The 14,769-nt window shown below is 37.6% G+C and overlaps 1 non-coding gene across 1 annotated transcript; it reads left to right on the top strand.

Annotated features, from left to right (window-relative positions):
• The first annotated feature begins 11,671 nt into the window (after positions 1-11,671).
• On the top strand, positions 11,672-11,778 carry LOC128775408 (U6 spliceosomal RNA). The gene has a single exon (XR_008420129.1). It is a non-coding gene; the product is annotated as a U6 spliceosomal RNA (small nuclear RNA).
• Positions 11,779-14,769: the final 2,991 nt, after the last annotated feature.

Genomic DNA, 14,769 nt, shown 5'->3' with positions numbered 1-14,769 from the left:
TATCTGGAAAAGGGATAAAATACATCACAGTGTCTTATGGGGAGAGACAGAGAAAATTCCTGTAAAATATTTAACATAATGGCTTGGCACAAAGTAAAGATTAAACAAAACTCAAAATATGGATATAGGTACCCATTTAGAACATACACATGGCAGTGAATTTCTTGCCAGCTTAAAGTGTTGAGGATACTATTTAGTATGTTTTTTTAAACGCTAATTTTTTAAAAAAAATCAAGAACCTTAAAACATTAATCTCACAGTCTGACAAATACAAGATAGTGCAGTCACAATTAAGAATGAAAGCATGATTGGGGCGCCTGGATGGCTCAGTCAGTTGAGCGTCTGACTTCAGCTCAGGTCATGATCTCACCACTTGTGGTTTCAAGCCCCGCGTCAGGCTCTGTGCTGACAGCTCAGAGCCTGGAGCCTTTTTCGGATTCTGTGTCCCGCTCTCTCTCTGCCCCTCCCTCGCTCATGCTCTGTCTCTCTCTGTCTCAAGAATAAATAAAACATTTTTAAAAATTAAAAAAAAAGAATGAAAAGCATGATTACCTTTTTATCTTTAGTGAATCAAAATTATGAAACCCTACTTGTTCCAACATAGAGAAATAGAGCTCCCCTTACATATGTTCAATTTTAACATTTATGTATAGAGTTGACCCGTTTTAATCGTCCCCCTCAACAAATGTTTTTGTTGGAGGTTCTTTTTCCTCTCCTTTCCAATGTCACAGCAATACTCCTGCAATACTTGGAGCACAGAGTCTTGGCCAGAGTGTGTGGCGAAAACCCCCCATTGGAGTCTCCACGTGAAACTGGAAAAGAATTGAATGAACATGTTGCAGCAGCTCGTCCCCTCCCTGGAGGGCAGATGAGATGACCCGATACAGCTTGTTCATTCGCAGTTTCTATGATTCCTAAACAGAAACAAAACATTGTCTCAAGCGAAAAGGGAGAAGTGCTGCTTTTTTCTGAGAAATGTTTTCATGTGTTCCTTCCCTGAGTGCTCACTCTTTGGTGACCCTGCCCACACTTTCAGCCACTGGGATGGACAGCTTCCCACATTCATTGGCAAAATATTTGGAGACATCCTTAAGGCAGAAGCTGGTAGAGAAAAAGAAGTTTTTCCGGTTTCTCTATTCAAATAGGAGACACCTTGAATCATGGACTCTTTCTTGCAAAGGTGTAAGAAAATCTTTACCATATCTCTTCTTTTTTCTAAAACAGTTCTGATTATGTCTATTTGGGAGAAAGGTCATAGTCTTATGGTAACGTTAAAGAAGGGTCAAGAGGTGCCAATGGGTGGGAGGACATTAGCTTATGAGTCCCTTATGAACTCCATAAAATTATAAAATATCATGGCCGGACAGAACCTCAGAGATCTTCTAGCCCAGTTCAAGGTCATAGGGAGACTACGAACCCAAGATCCAGAGTTCACACTCATAACGGCTATACTACACTGGAAGAAATAAGGATTTTCAATAGGTTTCTAATAGTAAGCAATCATAGTTATAGCAGTTCTTTATATTTGTGTCACACCTTGTTCTGTCCAAAGTACTTTTAAAAAATATATTTTATCATTTGATATTGGCAGCCACCTGGTGAATAAAGGAGACAGGAATCATTTTGCTATTTCTGTATGTACACACTTGTGTCCCTGAGATGGTAACTTATTTGTCTAAGGTAAAATGTATGACTTGAGCTGAATATCTGGACTCCCCATCATCGTGTTTTATAAATGTCATTAACTGGGGAATGTGTGATTTGTAGACAGTAAGGCATCCTATTAAAAGCAAGAAACTGTATGGTGGAAAGCATTCGTAGTTGTGTTTATAAGAAAAAAATTGCTAGAAACTGGAAATAAGATGCTGCTTAAAAGTGGAAAGCTAAGCATGTGACCTGAGGCTGTGTTTGCTTGGTGAGTTCACAGTTGACTGACTTAGAGGCCTGTGTTTCAGTATGTACTGGGGAACAGGAAATACAGGTAATGGTGGGGACTTCAAAGGCTCTGGTTTCTATCTCCTGTTTATAGGATAAAGTTGAATATTGTGTCTTTAACTAAAAGGATATTATCTTATTTTTATTAAATGAATTTAATACATTCACATTTAATATGATTATTGATATGGATGAAATGATTCCTACTATGTTATCTAATGGTTTTTATTTGACATGCTTCTTAGTTAGCATTTTTCTAGTATAATGTATTTTTCACCTTGTTTGGGATCACTAAAGTTATTCTTTATTCCTTTTTTTTTTTTTTTAAGTTTATTGATTTATTTTGAGAGAGGGACGGGGCGGGGGGGCAGAACGAGAACGAGAGAGAGAATCCCAATAGGCTCGATGCTCAATGCAAAGCCCAACACAAGGCTTGATCTCACAAACCATGAGATCATAACCTGAGCTGAAATCAAGAGTCAGATGTTTAACTGACTGAGCCACCCAGGCACCTCAAGTTTTTCTTTATTCTATTTTCCTGTATTTACACAAAATGTATCCTCTTGTTTGTTTCAACTTACATTTTTCAATTGTATCTTATTTACTATTAAGGCAAGAAATGACATGATTTCAAATCCCTCTGTCGTGGCTGCATCCATTTCAAGATTATCTCAGAATTAGATTCGGAGAGACCTATTTGGTTTTTGACATTATATATCCAATATAACTTAGATTTAAATGTAGTAAGGAACAGTGTATTTGCTGATGGCCTCATCTTAAGTCTTTCATTTTTCTTTCTCTTGAATTCATTTGTCATTTTGCTGATACTTTTCTCGAACATGTATTTCAGAAAGACTTTGTGAGTGTGGAATGTCTTGCATTCTGGCATGCCCAAAAATGTGTGAGTGAGTGTGAATGGGTGTATATGGGTATTCTTCTACTCCATGAAGTAGAAAATATGAAGAAAATTTTTTATTAACGTAGGTTTCCATTTATTGAAGTTCTCATTGAATATTGTTTTAATGTACTTTGTCAACAGGACTAGTTCTAATAAAATGAGTTCCTGTGAATTCATTATATGAGCATTAGCATTATTACTATCACTTTTTAATGGCAATAGCAGTAGAATATTATAGTTCATTCTATTGCAAGCCTCCAGTAATTCTAGAGAGAAATGATTTTTGAAGCATAACTTGGTGCAGACTGTATGTAATTTCTCTGCTGACTTTTCAGCACCACAATATTTATGACTTAGGATGTTTGGGGGAACATAGACTTATGTCCGAAAATTTGCTTCATGCTCCCCACCTGAAATCATAATTCTTCAGGCACCAGATTCATTATCCTAACAGTCCATGACCCATGGACACATGTACTCACTTAATACTGAGAATAAACAAAGAGACATAAAGTGATACATAAAACCAGGCTTCTCATAATATGTAGGAATCTATTTTATAGAAAGAAGAAATAACTATTTTAAAAGTATGAAAATTTGGGCAAAGCTGAGAGACATAATTATTATTATAAAACTAGCTAAGGATTGAATGACATTTTTCATAATCTTGAAGTGTCCTTGCATATGTAATTGCATTTTATCCTCAAGACAATCCATGGATTTTTTTGTTTTTGTTGTTGTTGTTGGTGGTGGTATTTGTCACTATTCCACAAAGGAGGAAACTGAGGAGGAAGGAGTATAATGATCTTGCCTAAGGTCCTAAACCCCCAAATGACAGACTCAGCCAAAACCAAGTTTTCTGACATCAAATCACACCCTCTGATATTGCCCTCATCATTCCGTTTACAAGAGTCCCCCCTTTTCTGTTGTTTCAGTGACCCGCAGTCAACCTTTGTTTGGAAGCAGGGGGTTCTCCATCTGACCTATCATCAGAAGGTCAGTAGTAGCCCAAAATTACATCACAGTGTTACGTCATTCCCCTCACTACATCTCATCACTTAGGCATTTTATCATCTCACATCATCCCAAGCAGAAGGGTGAGTATGGGACAAGAAGACATCCTGAGAGATTTATTATTAGTTATAATTGATAATCTCTCACTGTGCCTAGTTCATAAATTAAACATCATCAGAGGTATGTAAGTATAGGAAAAAACAGTCTGTGTAGGATTCGAGTCCATTTAAGTTTTCAGGCACCCACTGGAGGGCCTTGGAACACCTCCCCAAGAATAGGGGGCTACTCTTCTCATCGCTGTTAATTTCAGATTTGCTTATTAGGGTTTCAACAGCCTTTAGATACTTTGTCCTTGCTTTTCATGACCATCACCAGTGCTGCTTTCCTTGCCTTTCATGGAGGTTCTGGCAGCAGTCCTAAGCACAGACAAGTTCAAGTCCCTTCTCTGCTGACTGACTTGTCATGGAAGCTTGGTTATGTCATTTATTGTTGCTGATACTCCATTCTTCATTTTTTAATCTGTCAAAAAGGGAATAATGGTATCTCTTCCAGATTTATCTCAGAGGCTGTATTTTTGAAAGTAAGCCAAAGGAAAAAAAATAAAGTGAAAAATACATTACAAACTGCAAAATGTGATGCTTTTCCCTCTGTCAAGAATGCCGAAAGCTTACTCTTCCCTCCTCCAGCCCTTCCAATCTTGTAGAACACAGTTAAAATGTACTTCCACAGAGATCTTTTGAGATTTTAAAGTTTCTCCGTGGTTTTTCTCTACACAGCACCATTTACACATTCTACATAGTGTTTACCAAAGGTTCAAATAATGCATCTGTTAACTTGGAAGCCATCTGAGGCAATCAGCCTGGCTCTATTGTTCAAGACGGGATACATGCCACCACTTAGCAGGGGGCTAGGGACATGCCAATTTTTCCATAAACATCATTGAAAAACATAATAAAAATATAAAGGGAGATGATGACGACAGTGATGATTTTGATTGTAATTATAATAATCATTTCTCTGCTCCCAGATTTTAGTTGCTTATTCTAACATTTTTTTTTGTCTGCCTCATTTTATGATTTTAGTTGATCAGTTCCATGCCTATCTCCCCTCATTCCACCACAATTATGTATTTAATTATTTGATGGTAGGAGCTGTATTTATTCATTGTTGTGCCTTTAGTACTTAGTACCTGGAAAATAAGTTGGCACTCAGTAACAGTATACTGAATGAAGAATAAAAAGAAAAGTCATTTCTTCGAGAAACAACTACTTAATCTGTGAATTGGATTGCCTTTGGTCTTATTTATTTAACCAAACGATAAATGGGGGAAAAAAGAATTGATAAGCTTGCCTTAATTAAAGTTTAAAAACTTCTGCTCTGTAGAAGACAATTCCAATAAAGCAAGAAGAAAAGCCACAGTCTGGAAGAAAACATTTGGAGAAGATTCATCTGATAAACAACTGTTACCTAAAAATTTACAAAGAACTCTTAAAACTCAACAATAAGAAAACAAACAACCTGATTTAAAAATGCACCAAAGACCTTAACAGAAACCTCATTTTGAAAAGATACCCAGATGGTAAATATGCATATGAAAAGATACTCCATATCATGTGTCACCAGGGAAATGCAAATTAAATCAACAATGAAATACCACTACATACCTACTAGAATGGCTAAAATCCAGAATACTAACAGCTCCAAATGCTGTTATGGGTGTAGAACAACATTGCTGGTAGGAATTCAAAATGGCACAGCGACTTTGGGAAACAGTTTGACAGTTTCCCAATAAGCTCAATAAGTTCTTATCATACAATCCAGCAATCACATTCCTTGCTGTTTATCCCCACATGAATTGAAAACATGTCCACACAAAAAGACCTGCACACAGATGTTTATAGCAGCTGTATTTATAATTATGAAGATTTGGAAGCAACCAAGAAGTCCTTAGTCCTTAGTCAGTAGGTGAATAGATAAATACACTGTGGTACACTAGAACGTGCAGTTTTGTTCAGCGCTAAAAAGAAATGAGCTATCAAGTCGTGAAAACACATGGAGGAAACTTAAATGTGTACTACTAAGTGGAAGAAGTCAATTTGAAAAGGCTACACACTGTACGATGCCAACTATACGACATTCTGGAAAAGGCGAAATTACAGACGCAGTAAAAAAAGTCACTGGTTGTCAAAAACCAACAAACAGAAAAGGATCAGTGGTTATCAAGAGAGGGGGAAAAGTAGAGCACAGAGGGCTTTTAGGGCAGTGACACTGTTCTGTACCATTCCACAGTGGTGGATACATGTCATTATAGATGTGTGGTAACCCCTAGAATGTATTATACTTAGAATGAACCCTTATGTAATCTACATGTTTTGAATAATAGTAATGTGTCCATGTACGTTCACAGACTGTAACAAATGTACTGCCCTGACACAGGACATTGGTGGTGGAAGAGATATACATGTGGGACCAAGGGATATACGGACTCTATGTACTTTCTGCTCAATTTTGTTGTAAACCTAAAACTACTGTAAAAAACAGTTTATTCATTTAAAAAATGAAAGAGAACATGTCACTACATAGATCACAGACTAACAAAATAAGAAGACGTTGGGAAAATTTCACTGGAATACATTTGACAACTTAAATGAAAACGCAACTTACTTAAAGCAAACGTAGGAAGAAATAGAAAATATGAACAAAATTGAAAACATTTCCACAAATAAATCTAAAGGATCCAATGTCTTCATTGGTGAATTCTCCTGAACATTTAAAGAAAAGAAAACACCAATCTTAAACTCTGCCAGAGAATAGAAAAATAAGAAACATTTGCAAACTTGTTTTATGGGCTTACCATGACCTTAACACAAAACTTGACAAAAACCATGTGAAAAAGAGAAAACCAAATATAGGCCAACATCTCTCATGAACATGCACACAAGAAAATCTAAAGAACATATTAGAAAATTGAATCCAGAAATATGGAAAAATAATACTTTATTATAATCACAGCGATTTTATTTTAGGAATGAAATGTCAGTTTAATATTTGAAAATAAATTGCAGTATAACAGAATAAAAGATAAAAACCATATGGAAACCTCAAAAGATACATACAAAGCCTTTAATGAAATTCATCATCAATGATGAATCCATTATGAAATAGAAATAGAAAGAAATTTCCTTAATTAGCTGGGAAGATATAGCTACCCAAAGAAACCTCTAAATCTTATTTGATTATCAAATATTAAAGATACACATTGAAGTCTGGTAAGAGATATGGATACCCAGTAATATAACATCAATTCAATATTTTTATACCATTTCAAATACAGCACGGCAAGAAGAATAAATGAAAGGTATAAGAATTAAAAAGAAATATAACTGTCATTCATGCACAACTTGTGCATATTATACATGCAAAATAATTCTATAGATTAAAAAAATCACCTGTAATAACTGAAAATAGTATTGCTGGATATAAAGTGATATGTGAAATTCAATTACTACTTTGAGTTATTAGTAACAAGCCAAAAGTGAACATTAGAAAACATTTCATTTGTGATAGCACCAAAAATATCAAATGCCTCAGACTAAATTGAACAAAAGTCATTCCACACTTCTACACTGAAAACTGTGAGGTATTATGGAGAAAAATTTTTTAAAGGTCTAAAGAGATGAAAGTATATACCAGATTGATATATTTGAAGACTTAATATTTTAAAGATGTAAATTCTCCCTAAGCTGACTTATAGAATTAATAAAACTCTAATTATAAATCACATATAGCACTATATATGTATATATAAATACACATACATATACATGTATATATATGTGTATATATATATACATATATATATGTACATATATATATAATGGAAATTGGCAAGCTAAATCCTAAAATACATATAGAAATCCAAACAAGTAAAAGTATCAAAATCTGAAAGATGAACAATGTTGAAAGACATGAACTGGGGCACCTGGGTGGTTCAGTTAAGCCCCTGACTCTTGATTTTGGCTCAGGTCTCGATCTCAGGCTTTCTGAACCATGCCCAGCTGTCAGCACAGAGCCTCCTTCAAATTCTCTCTCTCTCTCTCTCTGCCCCTCCCCAACTCTTTCTCTCTCTCAAAATAAACTTGAGAGAGAGAGAGAGAGAGAGAGACACATGAACTAACAGATTTAGAAGCGAAACAACAATAGAGCAATAATTAAAAAACTATGATTTTGGCACAAAGATAGAAATATAGACAAATAGAACATAAGAGAATACCCAGTTTTAGACCCAAGCATAAATTGTCATTGGTATATAGTAAAGTATTGCAGCAGTGCAGTGGGAGAAAATGTGATCTTTTAGATAAATGCCTCAAGGTTAATTGTATATTCTATAAAAATTAATTTGACACCTTTCTCATACCATGCACCAAAATTTATCCCATGTGTACCTAAGACCTCAAATCGAAAGGCAAAGTTACAAAGCTTCTAAAGCAAATATGAAAGAAAACCTCTTGATCTTAAATTTAGAAAAGATTCTTAAACGAGAATAAACTCATGCACACAGTCACAATTGCTAACCATAAAGTGAAAGATTGATGCATTAGATTTAATTAAAATTCATAATTTTTATTTATCAAAAAACACCATTAAGAGAGCTGTCATGCAAACTGCAGGGTGGAGGAGGAGATTTGTAATCGCATACGTGATAAAGAAATTGTATCCAAAAATAATTGTATATTAAAAATGTCACAGATTGGGGCACCTGGGTGGCTCAGTCGGTTAAGCGTCTGACTTCCACTCAGGTCATGATCTTGCGGTTTATGAGTTCAAGCCCCACACTGGACTCTCTGCTGTCAGTGCAGAGCCTGCTTTGGATTCTCTGTCTGTCTCTCTCTCTCTCTCTCTCTCTCTCTCTCTCTCTCCCTCTCCCTCTCCCCTTTCCCCTCTCGTGCTCTCTCAAAAATAAACAAAACATTTATATATATATATATATATATATATATATATATATATATATATATCACAAATTAATAAGACAAATATAACAGTACAATTTAAACACATGTCATTTCACAAATAAGATTGTCAAAGTGGCCAAAAAGCATAACAAGATGTGTTGGGGTTTTTTTGTCATGATTTATCGTCAGGGCAATGCAAATTCAGATCATACTAACCCCCAAAACCCACCTGAATGACTCAAATTTTAAATATCTGACAATGCCAGGTGCTGGTGAAGAAATGAAACAATAGGATCCCTCACACAATGTTGATGGTAGTTCACATTGGTAAAACTACTTCGAAAATTGTATGGCAATAACAACTAAAGTCGAACGTATGCATACACGGTAGCTTGGCTGTCTTCCTTCTTGCTACATATGTAGCAGCATGCTACATATGAACTAATGTTCATTAGTTATTAGATACGAACTGATGTTCATTATCATTAGTAAATTATTACATAGTCATGTGATGGGATATTATTTAGCAATGAAAAGTATCAACCAAGGCTATGGAGCAACCAGATGGATAAACCTACGATCATAATAATGAGCAATAAAACAAAACAAAATAAAATATGAACACGCTGAAGTTCATACCGTACTATTACATTCTTATAAAGAGATGAAAAGTGTTTTAAGATGGTAGACATCAGAATAGTAATTACTTTTGGGAGTTGACTGTGGAGCAGGGAGATGTGGTTGTCTTTGGAGTATAAATAATGTTCGAGATTCTTAGAGACGGTTACATGCCTTTAACCACTTTTTATAAAGTTTCAACATATATACTTAATAGTTACATATTTTGCATATGGCAAACTTTAATAGAAAGGCAACAAAAATGCGTTGAAGTATTTTCCAAATTTGTTTTATATCTACTGCACTGACTATGAGAAGATACGCCTAATGCTTTTTCAATTCTTCACTGAACATTGACTTTGTCCCAGTGTATTGTGTCAGGTACTGTTGGAACAGAGGAATGGTTGGCATCTGATTTCTACATTTAAGCTTATTGTTTAATAGAGACAGGATGAGATGTGAACACAAATAATAATACAAGGCATAAAATGATGTGAACCACATATGGGCTCTGCAGTGGGCTACCAGAAGCCTCCAAGAAACAGATGGTGACTGAGTTGGACACGGACACCTCGGTAGGATTAACACCAGTGTAGATAAGAAATGGTTTCTCGGGGAAAAAACTTGCAAGTGTGAAAATATAAGAGGGGTGGTTGCGTGTGTATGAAAATATAAAGTATGAATATGGTCTATGTGAAAATCGTGAGTGGCATCTCCAGTCCAGCGGGTGAATTCGTTGTCACTGAAACGTATGGATAAACTGAGATTCAAGCGTTGGAAATCCATTGGCTAGTTTCTATTAGCAGATTACAAACTTTGGTTTCTGTAATCACATTTCCAGAATTGGGGGAATCCTAAAGTTCCTGTCAGTGGCCAGAGTGTTTTGAGGGAACCTTCACATGCCATCTTGGAAAATGCTTCTAATATAAGAACTGACAGGACAATGTTGCTGAAATGTGGAATGCGTGCCAAGGTGAAGTAAGGCAATAGAACTTAAAGAGCCACTTGAAATTAGTTTGTAGAGAGTCAGCAGATCTAGGCTAAAGATTCAGTGTTAATGATCAGGAGTGTTTGGTGGCCCTTGAACAGGAGTATGGCCAAAAAGCCACATTTAAGGAACAATTGATTTGACATTGAGTGGAAGACTGTCACTGCTATAGTAACTCAGTATATGAGGCCCAAGTACTTATGTGCATGTGATCTCTATGTGCATGTCTCTTTCCATACATCAAGAATCCAGAATAAAGGAGATAACTAGCCAAGGTGATGGTGCCCAGAACTGGATTTTGCAGGGAATAGAAACAGACCTGCTCTTGGCCCAGTCTTCTGGGGTTCTCAGCAGCGGCCGTGAGCAAGAAATCCTGCTAAGCACCAGGCCCCAACTGTGCAACATACATAGATTCACGCACAGGGCTGGGGTTGGTGTTTTCCTAGAAATAGGTCACATCACAGTTGATTTTCTCTGCTAAGGTGATGATTTTGGGCAGGTGAAGCTAATAGAGTAGTTATGGGGGGGTGGGGCTGGGAAGGAGAATGGGAGAGGGAAGAGACATTGTTGTCTTAAAAAAGGGTTCTTTATGACTTCACCTGTTTTTATGACCATGGCAAGTCTCCTGAAAATGATTTCAGGGATTGTACTTCAGGTCATGTTCCTCATAGCGATTGTTTTAAAGATTCTTGGAGAATGCTTTCTGCTGTTGCCACAGTATGAGCCCTGGGCAATGAGCCAAGGTTGTTTTAAATCTCAGTTGAAAGCTCTGGCTCTTTGCATGTGAATATGTGCCAAAAAGGAGTCTAATAACTTATCAAGTTGAGGCACCTCAGGGAGGTCCAGAAGCAGGAATTTTTGAGAAGGGGTTTAGGGAGCAAGGTTATTAACTGTTGACCCAACTGTAGCCCTTTTTGGAGCTACTATTTGTCTTTGGTTTATGGAGTACATTTTTTTTTTAATTTTTAATTAATTAATTTTTTTTGCAAAGACAATCAGCCTGAAAGTCCTGAGACCTAGGTGTTTTCAGTGAAACTTTTAAATGAATATTAACTGTGTTATTGACCAACCCCAATTATCAGTCTGTGCCTCAATTTTGTCCTCTGTAGAGGCAGAGGGAGGTATAGTCCCTGACTCTCTTGCTCGCAGCTCCAGAGCTCCCCAAGGGATTGACTGTGTGCCCAGTAGAGACAGTATTGCAGCCCAGCTTCTTCTTTGCACAATCCTGCTTCCTTCGCTTCCCCAATAAAATGCCTTCATGCGATACTCTCTTGGGCAGCACATACACTAAAATTGAAACTATATAGGGCAGATTAGTGTGGCCCTTGCAGGAGGGTGACAAGCAAATTTGTGAAGCACCCCACATTTTCCAACCAATAAAATCTTGATTATGAAAGAAAAAAAAATCCTTCATGAAAGTCTTTCGAGTTGGCTTCTGGGGAAAAGAGTCCTGTGGGGAACTGATAGAAGGAAGGAGGCAAATCCTGTTTTGGGAAGATGAGAACAGAAAAATCTGCATGTGGGAGATGTTTTGTGTGATGTGGTTTGACAGATGTGTGGGGCTTTCACTGAAAGAGGTGGTGGAAGAGGAAGTAGAGAAAGAAGGTATTTATTACTCTATTGAGAGGAAACAGAATAAGTGAAAGCTCAGAGATCAGAAGTATGCAAATCTGGAAAGCAAAGTGCAGAGAGCCTGGCTCTGTGATCCACTCATAGGACACATAGGACACAGTCAGGACGAGAAGGAGGATGAGTATCTATAATGGAGAGTCCTAAAATCCAGTCTTACAGTAACGAACTAAACCAGAGCAAAGGAAAAGGCATGGAAGGTTTTTTTTAGAGGAGGAGTTATGCGAGATAAGCTATGTTTTCCATGAATGATCCAGAAGCAAAAATAATGAAGGGCTCTAAAATGGAGGATGTTTTACGGTGCTTAATAATCTTAGATGATATCAAAAATTAGAAGAGTTCCAAATGAAATGAAAATGGTATTGAAGCAGTTTGAAAATATACATAATTTTAATACCTGGAATATTCCTTTTTTTGTTTTTTTTTTTAATGTTTATTTATTTTGAGGGAGAGAGAGAGGGAGAACGAGTGGAGGAGGGGCAGAGAGAGAGGAAAAGAGAGAATGTCAATGCAGAGCCCAACGCAGGGCTTGGTCTCACGAACTGTGAGATCATAACCTGAGCTGAAATCGAGAGTCAGTCACTCAGCCAACTGAGCCACCCAGGCCACCCTCTTTTTTGTTTTTGAACTTAATAATTATCCAGACCAGCTGGCTTGAGGACGACTGGAAGTGGGGAAAAAGAGAGAGAGGGGGAATATGAGAGAAAGAGAGAATATGAGACAGAGAATAGTACAAAGAGATAGGCTACATCACATTTTACCCCATGATCAATTGTTTAGGGGACCACAAGCTCTCTAGCTCTGTGGCCTTGAGCTAGTCAGCAAACTGAGCGCTCTGGAATGGTAACCCAGCACGTAGGCTGCATCAAGCATAGCTTGCTCATATCTTATCTTGGGGTTGAAATTCATCACTGCAGCTTATTGTAATTGAGGCAAATGATTTCACTTCTCAAATTCTCATATTCTTTATTCGCAGAAGTAAATGAATTGTGATGGAATTTTAAGAAATACTGTGTGAAGTGCTTTGCAGTGTGTGGTGCGTAACAAACACCATACACATATAACTTTTATTATCGTTAGCTTTGCCACTGATTGTCTAGACCACGGAAAGAGTCTTTGACACCTATGAGTTTCTAATTCCTTATCTGAAAAATTAGTTGGTAGCTTTTCACTTTCTATATTTTTTAAGTTTTTAAATTAAAGTTATTTCTATATTTTTAAAAAAATTTTTAACGTTTATTTATTTTGGAGAGAGAGAGTGTTTGTGCACACGCGTGCGCTTGTGTGCGCGCATGAGTGGGGGAGGGGCAGAGAGAGAGAGGGAGACACAGAATCCGAAGCTCCAGGCTCCCAGCTGTCAGCACAGAGCCCGACATGGGGCTCGAACTCACAAACCACAAGATCACGACCTGAGCTGAAGTTGGATGCTTAACCGACTATGCCACACAGGTGCTGCACTTTCTACATTTTTAATGCTAGGTTCCAAGTAGGATTTTCTTCAGAATTAAAATAAAAAAGCAGGGGCGCCTGGGTGGCTCAGTCGGTTGAGCGTCCAACTTCGGCTCAGGTCAGGAGCTCTCCGTCCGTGAGTTCGAGCCCCGCCTCAGGCTCTGGGCTGATGGCCCAGAGCCTGGAGCCTGCTTCGGATTCTGTGTCTCCCTCTCTCTCTGACCCTCCCCCGTTCATGCTCTGTCTCTCTCTGTCTCAAAAATAAATAAATGTTAAAAAAAAATTTAAAATAAAAAAGCAAATTAGTTAACCCCAACACAAGAAGATAGGTATGCTCTGTGAACTCCCCAGGAGCAGGTGAGGAACTTGAACAGGTGATGGGAGGAACAAGATATCATTGGCTTTAGTCCTTGCCAGAGTTGGGGTCTGTTTTGGAATTGTCTGGTCAACAGCACATTGCTTTCTGAGACTCTGTGGGTGCTAGATCTGCCAAATGCTTTTTTTTTCCCTACCGGAAAGATATTATCTACTCCAACTACTCACAAAACATTTGCATTCCTTGCTGTTGGGTTTGAGCCAGAGCCAAAGGCCCTTAAAACTTCTTTTGCATGACAGTGTTTCCTGTGAAATACTGCCTTGGTCAGGCACTGGATCAAACCTAATTCATGAACTGATTCTTGTTCCTCTGCTATGCTTTCAATATCCTCAGCTAGGTGTTAGGAAAAGCTTTGTAGACATCCACTGTGTCAACACATCAGCCCAGCTTGGATTTTAGCAGAGACCCAACCGAAGGCAGACAACAATGGAACTTGCTGCAGCAGAACATGGAAATAATCCCTTTCTCACTTCCCCACCCTCATCCAGTACAAACTTGTAAGGTGTTCACTCCAGATTGAAAAGGGACTCTCTCACTGATTGGGGGTAGGACCAGAGGACAGTGTGATGAACTGGTATCTCTTATCTACTGTAGGTGAGGTTTTCAACTATGTATGATGCCAGTGTTTGGACTTCTATCGTAGGTCTATTGTGCTTTGTTATTTTCTTTACATTTGTCACATAGTTTCTACTCAATGGAGGAAGATTGTTTGGAGTATATGCCCTTTGTGAGTCTCTGAAGGCATATCAGGGAAATGTATATACTAAGTTGATATCCAGATTTTTGTCCCATCTCTTGTCCTTCACCCAGCTACTACTGTAGAAAGAGCTGTTATACATTTGAAAGTCATAGAAAGAATCAGAAGGCTTAGGCTCTTGTTCTATTTCTATCTGTAAGAGTTTATAGG

The sequence above is a fragment of the Panthera pardus genome, unplaced genomic scaffold (assembly GCF_024362965.1).
Source record: "Panthera pardus isolate Hobbes unplaced genomic scaffold, ASM2436296v1 HiC_scaffold_7, whole genome shotgun sequence".
In the NCBI taxonomy this organism is placed as follows: Eukaryota; Metazoa; Chordata; class Mammalia; order Carnivora; family Felidae; genus Panthera; species Panthera pardus.
The sequence above is the reverse complement of the archived record's forward strand: the minus strand, read 5'-3'. Positions and strand labels throughout refer to the sequence as shown.